At 43.2% G+C, this 15251-nt stretch overlaps 1 pseudogene; it reads left to right on the top strand.

Annotated features, from left to right (window-relative positions):
• The window catches only part of LOC102256496, a 10045-nt pseudogene extending 2568 nt beyond the window's left edge, over positions 1-7477 (top strand).
• Positions 7478-15251: the final 7774 nt, after the last annotated feature.

Here is a 15251-nt window from a genome sequence, read left to right as displayed (position 1 = left end):
GTTTGTTGAGAGAATTCAATGAAATGAGGTATGTAAATTTAGAAGAATGCCTGACACCTAGTGCTCAAAAAATGTTCGATCTGTTTCTTATTATTTTATTACTAGAGGCCTGGTGTAAGAAATTCGTGCGGGGGGGGAGGGTGCAGGGGGGGGTGTCCCTTAGCCCGGCCTGCACCCTCTCTAATCCAGGACCCCTCAGGGGATGTCCGACTGCCTTTCGCAATCCAGGACCGCTGGCTCCTAACCACTCGCCTGCCTGCCTGCCTGATCGCCCCTAACCACCTCTGCCTGCCTGATCACACTTAACCACCTCTGCCTGCCTGCCTGATCGCCTCTAACTGCTCCCCTACTGGCCTGATCGCCCCTAACCGCCTCTGCCTCGCCCGGGACCCAGGATTTCCTCCTCCAGCCAGTTGCAGGCACCTGGGACCCGGGCCAGCTTTGCCCAGGCCGGCCCCAGCTGCAGGGGACCATGGGCAGGTGGCTTCACCCGGGCTGCAGCCACAGGTGCCCAGGACTGCGAGGTGGGCGGCTTGTCCCTCTCCAAGGCCGCAGCCCCAGCCTCTGGCGCCTGGGACCACAGGGTGGGTGGCTTGTCCCTCTCCCGGGCCACAGCCTGGCTGGTCCCCATTCCTCTCTCGCAAGCTCATTTGTGCCTGGCTGTTCCCATTCCTCTCTCATGAGCTCATTTGTGCCTGGCTGGTTCCCATTCCTCTCTCATGAGCTCATTTGTTCCTGGTTGGTTCCCATTTCTCTCTCCCCAGTGTTGAGTGTCTGAGCCATTACTGCATGATGGCATGAGGGCATGATGACCATTTGCATATTAGCTCTTTATTATATAGGATTTCTAGTGTCAGAATGGTGCTTGGCACAGAACAGGTGCAAGCTAAGTGTTGGGATGGACATAATGATCTCAGTCTAGGCCTAGCTCCATAGCTAATATTCTGTGACCTTAGGTAAGTCATTTTATTTTTTTAAACCTCAGTCTGTCTTTTCAGTTTCAATGGGAATAATAATATTCTTGGCAGATTAATAAAAGATAATGTGAAATAATGTTTGTGAACAAATTGCATGAACTCTAAAATTCTACCCAATTATAAAAGATCAAAGATTAGAAAGATAAATGTAAGTTTGTGTCTTAGTTTTTTCAAAGATGCTGAGATACTGATATTTTAATAGCCAAAAAGAAGGGAGAATTTGAAAACTGTCATTTTTCTATTGAATGCAATAGGTACTATATGCCCTAAAAATAATATTTTTTCTCCATTAGAATTAATATATTTCTATTTTGATGAGAAAAAGTGTGTCTTTTAAACATATTTTACTTTTCTTAAATTCATCTTCATGCAAAAAATTTTGTGTTTCCTTTCTGAATACTGTCTAGAATTTTGATGGTACCCCAAGGTCAGTCTGGGAAAACAGCAATTTTAAAAGTACAAACCAAACCTTGGCATGATGTTGAAAACATTATCCTGCCTACAACAAAAGAATCCTTGGATCAAACCATCTGTTTTCTTATCAGGCCAGCATTTGAAATGTGGAGATTTTGAAAATACAACTGAATACAACCATCTCTGGACCATTTCAGTGAGAGAGTAGCCTGACCCCCCCCCCCAAAAAAAAAAAATCTATTGCATTTTCTAGCACGTTTGTAGATATGATTGAATAAAATGCTCAAAGAATAAATTCAAGGTACAGAATAAAAATGGGAAACAAATGATAATGGGAAAGTTGAGCATAGTGCTGCAACATCCTGTTTCTCTTTTACTTAAATCATCATCATCATCTGTTCTATGACACACCCTCCTCCTCTCCTAACCCGAACATTTACTAGGAAGCAAGGAAGGTAGAGGGGCTTGGAGAGAGGCCAGGTGTTTGACTCAAGCCTGGCCACAGACCCATAACAAGTAGTTCCAAGGTTGTGTCACACACTATTGATTGCCTTTCAGCAGCACTTCCCCTGCTTCCTTGATAGCAAACCTCGATTTTGCTTAGTTCTCAATCTGCCTAACACTAGGCCGTGGTCGGCAAACTGCGGCTCTCGAGCCATATGCGGCTCTTTGGCCCCTTGAGTGTGGCTCTTCTTAAGCCTTAGGAGTACCCTAATTAAGTTAATAACAATGTACCTACCTACATAGTTTAAGTTTAAAAAATTTGGCTCTCAAAAGAAATTTCAATCGTACTGTTGATATTTGGCTCTGTTGACTAATGAGTTTGCCGACCACTGCTCTAGGGGATAACTCATGATTGGTTTCTGTCAACTCTTAGCTTCTAAAGGTGGGGGAATAACTCAGTTCTGGCCTATGTGATGTAAGGGGAGTCGGCTGGGGGTTCTGGGCAAGTTTTTGCCCTTGAGTCCACCATATTGCCCCTTCCACTTCCTTCTTTGAATGTGAGGATATGATGCCAGGAGGTGCTGCAGACCTTTAGGTAATCATAATGAGAATACAAGCCAGTCACAGAGACTAACTCGGTGGCCTGGCAATGTGGACCCACTCCTGAAATTCCCACCTCTAGACTTCTTCTTACAATCATAGATGACTTGATTGGCTAGGATACTGTTGGACTTTCTGTTACTTGTAAGGAAAATCACCCAACTGGTAATAGGGACTTCCACAAGTAATTTTACCCCACCTGGGTGCTCCCCGCTCCCCCACCCCCACCCCATCACACCACCTGGACAAAAATAATGCTGCACATTGAGAACCACAGAACGCCAGAGCTGCCCGTCATTCTACATCTCCAATTAACAGATGATATAATGAGAAATTAAGAAGTGACTTCTTTCGTTTAAGGGGTTGAAACTAGTGAGTGCAAATGCCCACGGGAAAGGGGAAAGACGCATCAGGCATTTGACTTTGGTGTGAGTGATTCCATCAGAATCATTTCCTAGGAGCAGGTTTGTCTGTGGACAGAGAACATTCAGCACTAGGAACCTGAGTTGAGGAAGTTATCTTGAAGAAGGAGCAAGATACAGAAAAGGGAATCTGGAGGCTCTGTGATCAAAGTCTTCTTCAAATGGCTAGGAAGATGTAGAAGGCATTTTTCCAAATTGCTTTCCAGAAATGCACAATGAGTGTTTCCTCCAGAAGGCCTGAGACTTGGGCTTCCCCAAAACCCGGCGCTGCCATTCGCTGCTCTGGGTGGCCGAGGTGCTAGGCATTGGGAAGGAGAAGGTTCATAATACCTCATGGAAGAGATTTTTTAAGTTAAAATAAATATAGTAAGTCCTCACTTAATGTCATTGATAGGTTCTTGGAACTGTAAGGAAAAGACATATAGCAAAACCAATTTTAACATAGGCTAATTGATAGAAACAGAATTTCCTAGGCATTTCATTAAGATTATTTAGGGGCATCAGGGACCAATTTCAAAGGCTGTAAATATTTTCTAAACTTCTGCAATCCAATTCAATTCTTCCATGGGTATTGAGACAACCAGAGTATTCCATTTATTTAAATTGTTGTATTTAAATTTATTTAAAATTTTCTTGGAATTTTGTCAATCCCCTTATTTTCCCCCTCAAACTTTCATGAAAACCAAGATAATTTTGATCAGGGAGAATGTATTCTTTTAACTTTATTGCAAAAAGAATACATGTTTACATCCATGTCAGTTCTCTAGATTGCATATCCCTACTTCTATTTAACAAGGTGTGTAGGATATAGTAGGTACTCAATAAATATTTGTGGAAAGAATGTATGAAGAAATGCAGGAAACTTAGAAATACAGAAAACAATTTTAGAGAAATCACCTGTTTTTTATGTTCATTTGTAGACAAGTCAGCTAGGGTTCCACGAATATGTTTTCTCTCCATATTTTAAATTATTCACTTCTTATCCTATAAAGAGGAAGCCTATTGTAGTTGTTGTTTTCTGAAAATGCTGTAGTTGCTTTTGTGGATTGTTGTTTTTTGTTGTTGTTGTTTTGTTTTGTTTTTTTTGTTTTGTTTTGAAATCTCAACTGTACCATCCTTTAGTATAATGAAGAGTAAAAGAAATGTAAGCTGCTTCTACAAGTTTGCACATGTGATGGAAACAAACCCAAGTGTCCTAACTGCCACTGCAAATTTCCCTACTCTGTTATACGGGTCAGACTAAGACATTTGGTAGAGCTTTATAGTTCAACTAGAACAACTTAAAAAGCTGATGTAACCGAAGTAAATAATAAATGTTCTCCTTCATATGTTATTACATGGATAAATGTAAGTCATGACATATTGAGGGTTTTTTTGCTCACTTGAAGAGTGATTTGTGCACTGACGTTATCAAGCTTGTTTCAGGGGCTGTTGGAGTTGTGCATGCAGCTCTGGAAGTAAATGAGGAGTCTGTCATTGAGACTCCCTGGAAATGTCCTCATTAGACACATCATTTAGCAAAAATGATATTGATGTTTCTGCGCAGATCCCAGGTTGGGCATCCATTCCAGTAAATCATCTCTTGTAGATTATCTACTTTGGTCAGGGCTAAGATTTCTACTCAGAAACACTAGGGGAAAATAATTTAAATAGAGTTTAGTTTTAAGTTTCATTGGAAGAACAGTATAAAATTTTATTACAACCATCAACAGGGAGCCATAAAGGAATGCAATAGGACTTGAGTTTGAATTATAGTCTGTTTCTGATCATGGATGCTCACATTACTTGTACACTGGATTATCCTTACCCTTGGCAAAACTGACCCTGGGAAATACAGGAAAATAAAGTTTGTCTTGAGTTTCAGTTTTCCCATTAGCTTTTCATTTAACAAAAATGTATTAAGCACATATTTAATGCCAAGCATCATTCTAGGTGTGAGGGACCCTGCAGACAACGAAGCAGAGTCCCTGCCCTTAAGGCAAATACTGTAAACAAATACTATTAAGCAAATACTATAAACAAATCAATAAAAATGTGTAATATGAAACTTGGTATCCATAAATGCTATAATGAAAAATAAAGAGGGATGAGGGGTTGAGAGTGATATTTTAGATAGTGGTCTTAAAAGGGGAGGCATTTCTGAGCAGGGAAGTGGGTGAATTGAGGAGTCAGCCTTACTATGTAGAGGAAGATGTTCTAGGCTGAAGGAACAGCAAGTGCAAAGGACCTGAGGCAGGCCCATAATGGGCATGTAAGGTCCAACAGGAAATCCAATGTAATGAGCATAGTGAGCAAGGGTCAAGTGTGTGAACTGTGGTCAGATAGACAGCCAAGGATACGATCATGCAGGACTTGGAGGCCACAGAGAGGCTCTGAGTTGGTTCTAAATGACAGTGTTGTGACTTGAGGGTTATTGCAGGAGTGACACATTCTGATTTGCCTTTTAAAAGAACCCTCTTGTGGAGGTTAGAGACTACATTATGTGGGGGATGGGGTACAATGCAGAAGGGGGCTAAAAATAGGAATTGAAAAATCATTGAGGCGTTTATTGCAGAAATCCTCTCCAGAGATGATTGTATTGGATCAGAGATAGGATATTTTACTGGATTGGATATGGGGTGAAAACTAAAGAGAAAAATGAAGGATAATTCTGGTTAAGAGCCTCAACAACTCATTAGTACTGTTTATTAAGATGAGAAATCCCAGGAAAAAAGCAGGTTTGGGTAGGTGTGGATAAGTTATCAAGAGGCCAATTTTAGATACAGTAAGTGTGACATCCTAGGGGAATTCTTCTTAAAGATAAGCCCTTTGAACACAGCTCTTATTTTTTAAAAAAAGACATCAAGAGGGAAAAGGCCAGGTAAGATCATCTCACGTGGCCTTATGAGGCCTTATCCTGTGGGGTCCTCAGAGATTAGGGAGCGGCTGCCCCTGCTGCTCTCATAGACGCAGATAATTGCTGGTGCTGCTGGCTCATCGAGGAGCCACGAGGTGGAAGGAAACACATGTGCTCAGCGTTCTACAGAAGAAGAAGATGGCGGTGAAGACAAAGTGATTGTCTGTCATTCTAGTAGCCCAAGAACTACATAGTGTGGAAGACTGAAAAGAAAGGCCAGCCTGAGTACCGTACGTTGGATTCTATCTTATTTCTACTTCATAATGTGTACCTTTCTCACACTGCTGTTTATGCCCTACTGCAACTACTGAAAACATTCCTGGATTAGAAGACCTGCCTGAAAAGATGTAATTGGATATCCCATGTTGAAACATCCATGTTGACAAGTATAGACAGAAGTGTCCACCTAGAAATAGGTCTTCAGGCATCTGCTCTAGGTGAATGAGCAGCAGATGAAGTTTTAGCAGAAGCAAAGAAATCTCAAATTGAAGATTAAGAATGTGTGCACCTTGATAAAGAGATATTGACCATAGGGGAAGGGGATGGAAGGCAGATAGAGAGGGTAAAGGAGGGGGTCAAACATATGGTGATGAAAGGAAACTCAACTTCGGGTGGTAGGCACACAATGCAATATGCAGATGGTGCGTCATAGAATCGTACACTTGAAACTCATATAATGTTATTACAATGACACCCCAATAAATTTACTTTTTTAAAAAGAAAAAATTGGCTGCTTGTTTGAATGGGCCCAAAGAAGGGATTGTACAACCTGAAGAGGTTAGATCTTTGTCTAAAGCTATGTCAGTGAAAAGAATTGCTGCAAAGTTAAAATTAAGGCTAAGAAATTATGTGCAATCGAGTCTAATCTAGATGATGATATGCCTGCCCTAAAGCAGAGGCATTTGGGGGGATGCTGAGGTAACTGGAACCCAAGATATTGTCAGCAGAGCTGGGGCGAGGGGTGTCAGAAGTACAGTTAATCATTTCCAAGAATATTTCTGCAATTTTTTCTATCTATAAATGCCAGAGAAGAACAGTGACGGGCCCCAAATACAGTACCTATGGATCCCATGTTATGTACCAAATAACTGAGCTCAGCTGCCTACAACAGATATGACCAGGAGAGAGTCAAAGGAATAGAAAGAATGGAAGGCTCCAAAACGGACACTCCAGTGCCTACCCCTGTAGTCCCCGGAAATCTGTAACTGAGAATGAAGCATCTGCCCGAAGGATTCAAGCTCCTGAACACAGCCCATTCTAGACTAGTTTCTCAAGCCAGGCTTCCCCAAACTTAGAAGAAAGGATCTCGAGTGCCCAGTGGGAGCTACCACCTCTTTAATAACCATGCTCAATGCCAAAGATCTTCCACAGCGTCTGAAATGTGTCCTATCATTTGAAAACCAAGATTGCCAATGAGAAAATGAGACCATAATTCAGAGCAGACAAGAGCAGATGCAGCCAGAGGCCACTAAGCTAGTGTCCGAGCTCCTTACAGAGCAGACCGGCCCTGAGGTGCATGCTTTAAGTGGTGGGACCCAGCTGTGGCAGCTTTTGTACAGGATCCTGCCTGTTAGTTCAAAGATTGGCTTTTGCCTGATGGATCACCAGTTGATATATTTGCCGAAACTGAAGGCTTTCGTCTCAAGTATGATGAAGTTTGTCTAAATGCAATTGTTCAGAAATGGAATGGAATAGCGTTAAAACTCAGCTATCACAGCCTTTGAACAGATCCGTTTCTTACAGTTCTGAGAAACCTTTACCGCTATGCAATAAAGCATACATCCTGCTTAAGATCCTGAAGTAGTTGGTTTCTCATTTTCCTGGAAATTTGGATTAAGAAGCATGGATGTACCTTCATCTAAAGGCCAAGACTCACGCTTTATAAATTTGCCCCAAACTCACAAATGAAGAAGGTCACAGATTGAGCTTTTATAAGATCTCGTTTAACACTTTGTGGAGAGCCCTGACTGATATAGGTTCTGTGGCTTTTGTCTTTTCCAGTTTCCTCCTCCCAACTCCTGCTTTTCTTCTCTATTTCTTCATCTGTCCAGAAGCCTCACCACCACCTCCCACCCTTGAGTTCAGGGTCCCGCATCTAATAGAAGCCCCTCCCACACCACCAGCTATGCTATGCGACTGCTAATTGAGAAGCAGTTTGAAAAACAAGATATTATTTGTTATTCTTACGGCAAATTTTGTAATTACCACGATTGCTGCTTAGCACATGTTGAAATCACCATTAGCCTGAAACCTAACCCCTGACTGATCTGTGTCTAATCGCAGAATGGAGTGGCAGTGTTGTAAATGTCACCCCACTCCACTGCTCTGACAGATGCCCTCATTAAGGTCGAGGAGAAGAAATTTAAATATCAGGGTTGAGCTCCGGAGCAATCATGTCATCTCTATTGATCGCCTAATGAAAATGTATGGCATTTTACGGGGAAGAGATAAGCTGACGGGGAGATGCTGGCTTCCACAGCTGTGCTCACACCATTTTCAGGAAATCCCCCCACCCCCTCACACACACACCTTACCTGCTCTTACAGTGCATTTAAAAGTCTCCTCATTGCAGAAAGCAGAGTGGGACTGAAGAGAGGTTAGGCACTTCAGGTCTGTAATCTCATTAATGAGTAATATAAATAACATGTAGAGATGCATCCTGAGAACCCCAAAAGTCAAAATATAGAGGCCAAAGTAAAGGGAAGATGAAACCTTTGCTTGATCTGCTTGGCTAGACGAGGCCTGTGCTATTTTCCTGGGGTCCTGCAGATGTGATGTTTAATAGCAACTATAAAATATTCAAATGGGGAAGATAAATATGAGCAGAGGAACAGTCACACAGTGGTAAACTATTAACACCTCAACAAGAAGCAGAGATGTGTAGCACATATTTGAAATGGGTGAGAATTATGTCACCGACAGAATCTAATTTACAGTCGTGAAAGGAAATAAAAGTTCCCGAGAAGCCATGGCAACTGTTCCTGGCTGATTAGTGGACACTGCTCCCGGCAACCCGCGGCCTTGCAGTAGTTTAAGGAGATGCACATTACTTGCTAAACAAGAAGCTCCCTGTTTTCTTTTAAAATTAATCATGAGGATGGAAAGAGAAAAGGGGCTCCCCCTGCTCCTATATGGTCCAGAGACCTTTGAGCTCCACAGCACACAGAGAGCCAAGCAGACCTGGCACCTGCTCAGAAAGTCCTCCCTGACTTCCCACCTAAAGTGGCCCACACCTCACATGTCTGGCCAGGTCCTCACTGCGGGTTGTCCCCAAAGCCTACCCCTGCCCAAGGAGGGCAGTCTAGCAGCTGGTAAGGCGTAAACCTGGAGCGGGCAGCCTACATCTGTGACGTGCCAGCGGTGGGACCTTGGGCAGGGGACTTGATTTTTCTCTGCCTCAGTTTCCTCTTTTGAAAAATGGAATTAAGAAAGCCAGCTTCATAGGATTGTTGGGAGGATTAAATTTGTCATATTGGGTTTGTGAAATAAAACAGGCAGGTAAATATGTTGCCTGTTTATTTGTTGTCTCCCCATTAGAACATAAGCTTGATGGGGAGAGGGCCTGCTTGGTGCTAAGTGTGGTGCCCCGCACACAGGAGGCTCTCCATGAAGACTTGCTGAAGGTGTGGCCGGTCGTGCCCTAAGCTTCCTCTGTGTGCCTTGGCTTGGTTCCTCTCCATTGTCTCACTGCCTTCTTTTTTCAAATGACCTTGTTTGGGTCTTTGGCTTATGTATTTAATGAAGGACTCACCGAAAGATTTTATATCAACAAATTATCTGGGAATTTAATCTTGTTTAAAAAAGGTATTACTTTCTGAGATCTTACAGTTTAAGGCCTATAGTTTCCCTGGTCCAAATATATGGTCCAAATACAATACTCAGTATGTATTTCAACTATAAATAAGGTCATGAGACGTTGCTTAAGTAAGCACTCTGGGCTGAGCGGTGAGACCAGTGGGATGAGGATAAGGTAGGAAAGGCAGGGTGGGACCAGGAAGTAACTCAGCCTTCGTGCGTGCCTTGGAAGGGACGGCCCACCTCCCCATCTTCAGGATGAAAGGGTGGCAGCTTTATCCGGGTCTTCTCTGGTGAGGAGACCCGCAGAGCACTGCAGGCGGGAACAGAAGTTGTGGCCAGATGGGGGTCCTATTCTAGTGAAATGAAGGGGCAGGAGGAGCCAACTGAATTGAAGCAGGTCCCTAGTCAGCAACAGAATTCCCATGCTGTCCCACCCCACACATGAGGCCTGTGTTTTAGACCCAAATTTTATCCCAGCAGGAAACTGGAGGACTAATCAGAGACCAGGGCACAACCCCAGCTGAGTGGTAGCCGGACGCTCTGAATGGTCTCTGTGCAGCTCAGAACCCTGTCTGTGAAGCCCTCAATCTTGGGCTTTTCTCATTGCTTGGGCTGGGCTGTGCATCTGAAAACCAACACCCTTCAGTTCCCAAAAATGTCCCATTGCTTTAAATATTTTCCTCCTTTCCATTTTCTCTATTTTCTTTCAGAAATTCATATGTAAGTCTACCTCCTAGTTTGATCCTCCAATTTTCTTGTTTCTTTTCTATTTTCCTACAAGGATTCTGGGATTTTGTTTTGTTTTTATTTTGTCTTACTTCATGGTCTATTTCCTTAAGTTTATATCTTAGCAATCTTATTGACTTTTTCCATTTTAGCTTTCAAAATGTAACTTCCAAGAGCCCTCCATTTGTGTTTCACAGACGGAATGTGCTCTCTTGTCTTTCTTGGAGGAGTTCAATCTATAATAATAAAAGCATAATATGCTAATTAGGCCAGATGTCCTTCTGGACAACCTTCCGGATGAAGCCGGGGCTATGAGGGAAGCCCCAGTCCCAGGTGTCGGAGGGAAGCCTGAGTCCCGGGTGCCAAAGGGAAACCAGTGCCAGCAGCCAGGGGAAGGAAGGCCTACTATTGCATGAATTTCATGCACCGGGCCTGTAGTTATAAGATGTTTGGGTGTGTTTGTTTTTTCTCTTCTCTGTATAGTTCCTGGATCCTTTGAGTTCCTTTTTATTTTTTTACTTTTTTGTTCTTGTCTTTCATGTTAGATGCTTTCCTTGACATCTACCCATCCTTGGCTGTTCTTACTTGTTGACATAAAAGTGAAGCCCTTGACAGCTGAGAAAAGCTCTGTGGGTGGTGCTGGCCCTTGGTTCCCAGTGAACATCATGGTGGGGTTATAGTTGGAGACAGCAATTTTGTGGAGTGACTATCAAATATTGTTGTCTACATACCTGTTCTCCTGCCCCAATCTGTTTCTCCAGAGAGGAGACCTCAACTTTCCTGCCTAGAGAGTTAAGCCTGGTTACTACTGTTCTGGGAAGAGGTGAGCCTGGGGTGGGGAGAGCTCAGCACTGGATGCGTGGACCTACACTGAATTCTCCTGCTTCCATCCTCTGGCCTGCCCTCCCCCATCTCCTCCAACCTGGTATTCCTGAGTTCATCCCCTCTCAGAGAACTTCAGAAAGTTCAAGTTTTTCCAGCAAATTCTAAAATTCACAGTGAATAGCTTACTCAGTTGGATAATTTTTTAAAGGTTTCAAATTAGACCTTAAGAACATTTTTTTCATGCATCCTTTTTTGAGGACAATGGTGAAAAGGGCTATAAAGTTATAAAAACTGGGTTGCACAAGAGCTTAGTCATGCCGGCTGGTGTTTCCACATGGGTGCTCACAAGGCCCTTTGGGGTGCGGGACAGAGTAAGGTGGGCATGGAGGGGGGTGCCTGGGGACACCATGTGTGCTCTTGTCCTGGGCCCTAGGGACAGGTTGTTTGGGTAAATTACCTTTGCCAGTAAAATGAGGGGGGCTGAGAGTGGGATTTCTAGCTCCCTTCCAACTCATCTATTCCATCCCACAATAATAAGCCCATCTTGTTCTGATTCCTGAGAAAGCTAGGATGAGTCATGTACAGACATCATAAATTCTACTTCAGAACACTGAGGTGATATGACATGAATGCTTTGAATCATAAATAGCAGCAGCACCTCCCACCTGATACAGTTTGGGGAGACAAATGAATAAGCAGTGTTACCTGTGCTCTGCTTTTGCAGTTATTTGAGCTTTCCTTTCAGGCATGAAAGGCAAGGGCTGTAAAAATGTGTCTTTTAAGGTTGGTTAAGATTGGAATTCACATTGGATTCACAAAATCTACATTACTAGTATACATTTAAGAAATAAGAGTGAGACAAGCCAGTTTGTGTGGCTGGGGATGCATTTGAATGTGTAATTACACATGTCCCATACAAAGAGCAGCTGCAGAAAGCATGTTGATACAGTGTGCTGGGGTCTGTGAGGTTTGTAGCTAATGTTTAGCTGATACACACATGTTTACACACACACACACACACACACACACAAGAACTCTATTCTTGCAAATGCGTGGGAATGTACTTCAACACTACCTTTGTATGCATGGAAATGTTCTTGTAATCAATCTTACGAGATACTGGGAAATATTTCAGCAAAAGATAAAACAATAAGCAGAATATATTACTTCTCTGCCCTAGCCAATTTGGCTCAGTGGATAGAGTGTTGACAGACGGGTCCCGGGTTAGATTCTGGTCAAGGGCACATTCCTAGGTTGCAGGCTCCTCCCCGGCCCAGGGCCCTGGTCAGGGCTTGTGCAGGAGGCAACTAATCGATGTGTTTCCCTCACATTGATCTTTCTCTCTGTCTTTCCCTCTATCTCTAAAAATCAATGTGAAAATATCCTCGGGTGAGGATTAAAAAAAAGAAAAAGAATATATTATTTCTCTGAAAACTTGTGGCTTTCAACGAGCCGCCCCCTCTCTTCTTTACACCCCCCCACCCCTTCCTGCCCTCAACCTTAGAATGAGAACTCTCCTAAGTAAAAGGCTTATTTTTTTTAAAGGCTTTTGTCTGCACTTTGTAGGGGCAGTCTCTGCTGTGGCTCCCTGGCACCCTTGCAGGTCTCCACACAGACCATGGAGCCCACGCCCAGCTGCCATCTGACGTGTCTTGCTGAACGTCCTGTCAGCCTCTCAGGAACTCGGCACGAGAGGCAGATAAGTGAGGAGCTGTCACAAAGCTCTTTTCCATCCACTGCCCTACCTGTGTGAGGTCGCCACAGGCAGCTGCTCTTCTGTGGCCCGGGTTCCCGTGAGGTGTGCGACTTTCCACCTGTCCTCCTCCTTCGGAAACAGTTGCAGATTATGGCTGGGGTCTCAAGTTGGCTCCTCAGCAACAGAGGGCCCCACTGCTCATGTTGCCCATCGTCTGGCCCTGTTGGTTTGTCATAGTCCTTTGGGATAAGAGACACAGGTAGCTGGCACCATGCTTATCTCGTTTATGCTGTTTCTGTCAGTAATAGCTTGCCTGCAACCACCGGGGCTTGTTGACTCCTTACCAACTGAACCGAGAGAAGTGTGGCAAGCCAAGCAAATAGTATATAAGTGGCCACGGCTGCTGCTTGACTGCCTAATAGAAAACCTGACCAATAGTGGCTTCAGAAAGGAAGGGTATTTATCTTCCTCACATGCCAAGAAAGCTGTTCATGGGCAACTGCTATATTAAGTCAGCAACACGATGTCAAGGCTAATGTCGCTGCAAAAATTATTCAGTCTTCTTGCTCACAAGATGGTTGCTGTAGTTGCAGGCAGCACATCTGCATTCCAGGCAGGATGAAGCAGCGAAGGCAGGCACCAGCTATCTTGTTTTATAGGAAAGCAATAGCTTTCGCAGAACCCCCCCATGCAGATGTTTTCTTGTGCATTGCCGGGGCTGGCCGGCAGACCCTGAGCGACGGATGGACAGATTGCTCTCACACACGTTTCTCTGAAAGAGAGGGCTAAGGGACTCCTTTACTTCAGTAGTAAAAGCAATCCCGTTCGCCTGCCTCGTTGGCTTTTTATTGTAACAACAGCTTGAACTCAAATTAACCTCTAGATACAATCAGCAGGGCAAGTGTCCTTGAGAAAGCACATACTTCTACAAGGTCAAGTCTTTAAAGACTAAACACAGAGATTCTAGTAAAACACCCCAGGGGATCGGACTTGTTTGGAAAAGTCAAGGTAGGGGCTGCCGCCTTCGGCAAGGGCCCTCAGAGGTCCCTGACCTTTCAGAGAATCCTCCTTACAGACATTCCAACCAAGTCCCGTGCGTCCCCACAGTGCGTTATTGGCCCTAACAGGTTCGTACCACCCTAAGCTTCAAGCTCTGAGATAGATACTCACCCTGAGCCAGATATCCGGCTTGAAAGAGAGGAACTAGATTGGCATGATTGGCCTAATCCAGACCAGACTAGTCACAGTACACCTCTGGGCTGGTCTCCTTGCTTCTTTCAACCAGACAGGAATTCTACTGGGAGATAGAAGTCGGGGATAGCGTGGGTAGGCAACAGCTGTCTCTGTCCCATGAACCAATATATTGAGTCCCAGCTTTCCCTGCTCCTGAAGACCAGCCAGTGGCTGACTCCACTCTTTCTCCTTGCTTGCACATCAGCTGTACCTCATACTTGAACTGACCAGTGAAGAGATGATTGCAGGCATTTTGAAGACAATATCCAATTCTGCAGAAATTTGTGAGACTAACCTAAAAGAAAAAATATTAGAATTGTCACCACCAAAGACTATAGTTACTAGTGAATTCCTTTTCTTTTCTTCCTTCTAGACGTGAAATATGAGGCTTAAGTTCAAATGGTTAGACTAAAATGACATTCGTGGACATTGAGAACCAAAAGTCACCACAAGCTTACTCACCTTTGCAGAGTTCCAACTATGTTTCCTTCAGGTAAGGGTACTACATCGCCTCTTATTTCAGTAAGATATAATTGAGATTATTACCTGTGTTTTGGCAAGTTGATACAAGAAAAAGTCAACCTATCTGGTCTGGTGGGAGAGAATTGTTTAAATATTATCATTGGACCGAATCCCTCAGAAACTAGGTTATGAGGACTTGACCTACTCCTCTGTTTTCTTTCACCTGTTAAACTCCTACACATCCCTCAAGACCCTGCTTAAAAATAAAACTTTCTTTACAGAATATTCCACAAATTTCTCAGGGTTAGGCACACCATTGAAATCTTAAAGCCCTTTTTCATATCTCTGTTGTAACCCTCACTACTAGCACACTGGAATTGTTTACTTATATGACGGTCTCATCCACTAGATTAAGAATTTTTCCAGGGGAGCAGTTTTGTCCCAAACACTTAGCACAAGGTGGAAAGTACAGCAGTAAGTTCTCAACCTATTTTTATTGAATGAAATTTATTTAAGTTTTGAATAATTAATAACTTATAACATTAAAGTCCCATATCTTAATTCAAGCACATAAAAATAAAAAATGCATTTATGATCTCAAAAAAGATATAAGCAAAATAAAAAGCAAATACAAACCAAGAAAATTATTTGCAACTTCTATTATATTAAAAGTTTGTTTTTCTAATATATATAAACTCCTAGAAATTGAGATGAAAAAGCTCAACAAGCCAACAGATAAATGGGCAAGAACCTGGACA

The sequence above is a fragment of the Myotis brandtii genome, unplaced genomic scaffold, assembly GCF_000412655.1.
Source record: "Myotis brandtii unplaced genomic scaffold, ASM41265v1 scaffold2790, whole genome shotgun sequence".
Classification (NCBI taxonomy): domain Eukaryota; kingdom Metazoa; phylum Chordata; class Mammalia; order Chiroptera; family Vespertilionidae; genus Myotis; species Myotis brandtii.
The sequence above is the reverse complement of the archived record's forward strand: the minus strand, read 5'-3'. Positions and strand labels throughout refer to the sequence as shown.